At 38.0% G+C, this 4,258-nt stretch overlaps 1 pseudogene; it reads right to left on the bottom strand.

Annotated features, from left to right (window-relative positions):
- Positions 1-602: 602 nt before the first annotated feature.
- On the bottom strand, positions 603-1,597 carry LOC108398882 (olfactory receptor 11H6-like; annotated as a pseudogene).
- Between the last annotated feature and the right edge of the window lie 2,661 nt (positions 1,598-4,258).

Below are 4,258 nucleotides of genomic sequence, written 5' to 3'. Positions count from 1 at the left end.
AAAAACATGTCTCATTAGTACTATTTGACTCACATTCCCTAGTTAATGCAGTACAATCTTAGTTTCAGAATCTGAGCTTAAAATTATCCTACTCATTAGTTGCCCATTTTTAGGCACCAATCAGTCTCCCCTTGAAACTTTCCATGCCCACTACAGCTTATCATAATATTTATTTTATAAATTCATGGCATTTTTGAGTTCTGTCAGATACAGTCTTATAAATAAAATAATTGAATTTTTGTGAGTACAGCGAGTAGATGCTGTATCTCATTATAGAAAAACCTGTAATTGGAAAGGACAAAATTTTTGATAAATTTGAAACAAATAAAATAGTATTAAGATTAAAGCCAAGATACAAGTAAGAGGCTTGAGTTTTAGTTTTGTACATACCAACATGAGTATGTTATTTTTAGAACTTAAAAAACCTTTAAAATAGAGAAATGATACATTGGTGTAAACTGTACAGAACTTTCTTACAGTAGATCTTTAGGACTGTGGGTATTTGCTCTTAAGATAGGATGAGGGCTCTTTGTGTTTAATGAATCACACTTCTATGAGAGTAAGGAATAAAACACCCAGACATGCCCAGAAAATAGTTTTTTTTATGAGAAAAAAATTGTATTTCTGGGAGAATAGTGACATAAAATTTTATATTGTTTTTCTGTATTTTTAGGAATTTCTTTTGACGGTGCTCCCAGAACTTTCTTTAGTGCATCTCTCCTATCTTTATTCTGGAGGCTATAGATCAGAGGATTAAAAAATAGAGTTGCCATGGAATAAAACAAGGTCACAAATTTCTGTGTTCCAAGATGACTCCTGGAGCCCTGGATTCACATTACCATGGCTGAGCTATAGAATAGGGAAACCACCAAGGAATGAGAGGCACGCGTGGAAAAAGCTTTGTTCCTGCCAGAGTCAGCTGGGACCTGATGGCATACAAAACTAAGGTATGTGACCCAAGAATGTAGAGGAAGGTAATGAAGATTAGAGAGCTTACACAATGAGAATGAGTTTGGGAACTGGGGCACAGGACAGTGTCAGCAATGGTCCCAGGTCACAGAAAAAATGGTCAGTGATGCTAGGGCCACAGAAGGGAACCCAGGACATAAGAACCTCAGACATCAGTATGGATGGAAAGCCACCTGCCCAGCAGCAACTACCAAAAGGGCACATAGATGGTGATTCATGGTGGTGGGATAATGCAGAAGTTGGCAGATGGCAAGGAACCTAGTAAAGGACATTGCAGACTGAAGGTAGCCTTCAGCAGCACACATGAGAAGTAGAACTGGAGCAGGCAGCCAGTGTAGGAGATGCTCTTGGCCTGGGAGGTGATGTTGGTCAACATATTGAGCACATCAGAACTGACAGAGCAGATCTCTAGGAAAGAGAAGTTGGACAGGAGGATGTGCACGGGTACGTGGAGTTTCTGTCTTGACCACACAGCACAGATGACAGGTGTGTTCCCCAGGAGGGCCAGAAGGTAGAGGAGGGAGAAGAGCACAAAGAGGAGGCTCTAGATAGGGCTGCGGCAGGGGAAGCCCAGGAGGGGGAGCTCATTCCCAGACCCAGAGATGTTACTGGCTCCTGGGCTACTCATTCTTCTAATAAATGAGCAGTAAAAACTATTATTTTAGCCATTTTCTCCTTCTTGAAAAGTTATTTTTATTTCTTATGACTCCTATATATTCCTTTAACACACTTTCCCAAAAAGACACCATATGGGTTCTAAATTAAATAATTTGTTTCCCAAGGGTCTGGCTTAGCCCAGCAAGATCAGGGTCCTGGGAGAACCTGGCTCCACATGTTCCTATATGCTCCCAAGCCCCTGCTATACCATTTTTCAGAGTATAAATTTCACTAATATCATGTAACATAGAGTCCAAATTATTTTTTCCATTTGCATTTAAATGAATTATTCTTCAATGTATAGTTTCATAATATACACACATGCTTTACACACCTAAGTTTGTTTCTTGTTGCAAAGAAAATTTTTATAATATTTGGGAAAATTCTAAGAAAAATAAAAATTTAATCTGAAATTGAATTAGGTCAGTAAAAAAAGAGCATCTTTCTTACTATATTGTCAATAACACAGTATCTTCAGATCTGTCCTAGATAGCTCTGTTGAATGAAGCAGGTGCTGAAAATGCTACCATAAATTCCATTCTATTAAGTGCTTATTAGCTTCTTATAGGTTGTATTTAACTTCTACTTGCTGAGCAAGAGCTAGATTGATAGAGAAAAAGGGTCATAGTTAGCATCACTTTCTTGCTAGGAGATCCTGCCTCTCAAATAGAAAAATAGCAAAAGGCAGATGATGGAGAAGCGCTGTCTTAGCTCAGATGCCTCATCATCTTGTTACTGCATGGTGATGAATTAGCTTATGTAAAAACACAATAAAAAGGGAAACAAAAGCATGTATTTAATTCTAAAACTATGAGAGGATTACACCAGCACTGAATGTTAGTGTCAGAAGGATCTCGAGAGTTTATCAAGCTCAATTTCCTCATATCACAGAAACTGAAAAAACCAGGGAGGTTAGATCAATCCAAGGTCACCTTGTCTTTTGGTGGGAAAAGCAGGTCTAAAACAAAATGTTTGGATATTCAGTCCAGACCTTTTTCTATAAACCTTGCTTTTGTGGACCCTACTTTTCTGTCAGCTCAGATGGCTACAAAAGTATATTGTGCATGTGTTACAACTTTCCCTCATTTCAGCCAGATTCCTATTTATACTGAAGGACTTTAACAAGGCTAGTAACCCAAGCTGGAAATCTCTAGCTTGTATCCTCCATCCCTCTTTAACCTTCCCTGTGTCCTAATTCTTTTTTTATGACATGAACCCATTTTTGGCCACTTTCTTTAAAAAACAGTTGACTTCTAAGATCATAAGTATATCAACAACCACTGTCATGTAATAATATTTATTGTGACAGTCCCTTAACATTCGTTATCCCATTAAATTTTACTCCCCTCTTCTTTCCAGTTCTGGAGCCTTAAAAATAAAAACCTAAAACAACTTCACATTTCTAAATGTAGCACTGAATTTTATTGTCCCTCTGAGTATGTTGAATTTTATTGTCCCTCTGAGTATGTTGTCCACCCATTTTTTACGCATAGCTGTCAGCTATGTGTGTATTAGCTGTTTTTCCTTACTGTATCTGATTCACTTTGTTCACATGCAGCTTGCTTATATCCAGTTACCACTTGTGAATATGGAGGATTAACCTTAGGAAAGCAGAGTTAGGAACTGAGGCTTTATAATATAGGACAAGATTATTTACATATTTCTCACAGTCCTTCTCTGTAGTTTACCTCAGGTATATCACCTACGATGATGAGGCAGGTTATCTTCCCGGTTAGCAGTTTGCATCAAATACCAAAGGAAGACCAGCTATGAAAAGAGTTTTGTGTTGCTTCAGAGAGACCAAACATGGCCTACAAACAGGCTGGTGAGTTGAAATAGGAAACTATAAACCATAATTCCAAGGTTGTGGGCTCCCTGGAGGAAGCTTTGGACAGGAAATTCAGTGATTGTAAGGGATGATATGGTGCTTTAAGCCAAAACTAGACAACCTAAGTCTTCTATATTTGAGATTTAATTAAAGTGCATGTAGTAAGAGTCCCCACAACTCTTTATTTTTAATTTTTAAAAATTACTTTCACTTTATATATAATTTTACTTACACAGTTGAACTGACTATGGTGGGGAAGATAGCATGTAAACAGGGCAAAGAAACGTGATAAGGAAAGAACAGAGTGGAAGGAAGGTGCATTTCAGGATTGCTGTATTTAAATAACCCTTTCACTCTTGGTTAGAATCAGGGTAAACTCACCTCAAAATTCTCAAAAAGTAAGAATAGGAGCCCTTGAGAATAAGCCTTTGATGTTTTGACGGTGGTTCCTGAATGAGCTGTTTTTCAGAATTTGAAGAGAAAAGAAAATGTCTGCAAAGGGAAAGAGAAAGACGCAGCAGGTTTTCTTTCAAATTCTTATCTGTAATTCAACTTGCCACTGTTCTGAATGCTCTTCATTCCTTTCCCAGCTCAGGAGCAGACTGGGTGGCCTCGCATATTCCCTCTGTTCCCGCCTCACTGGTCTAAGTTCCATACACTGAGGTTCCTTCTCTCCCTGCCTGGTGTCCTGTCTGTGGATTCTACCTGGGACTGCATGTTAATTTTTCCTTTCACTGAAAATATAGGAGTTCTTAAATCTTAATTATACTTAATGAAAATAAATACCTATTACTTAACAAATGT

This window comes from Manis javanica, chromosome 8 (genome assembly GCF_040802235.1).
Source record: "Manis javanica isolate MJ-LG chromosome 8, MJ_LKY, whole genome shotgun sequence".
NCBI lineage: Eukaryota > Metazoa > Chordata > Mammalia > Pholidota > Manidae > Manis > Manis javanica.
Note: the sequence above shows the minus strand (reverse complement) of the source record. Positions and strands in the feature narration are given on the sequence as shown.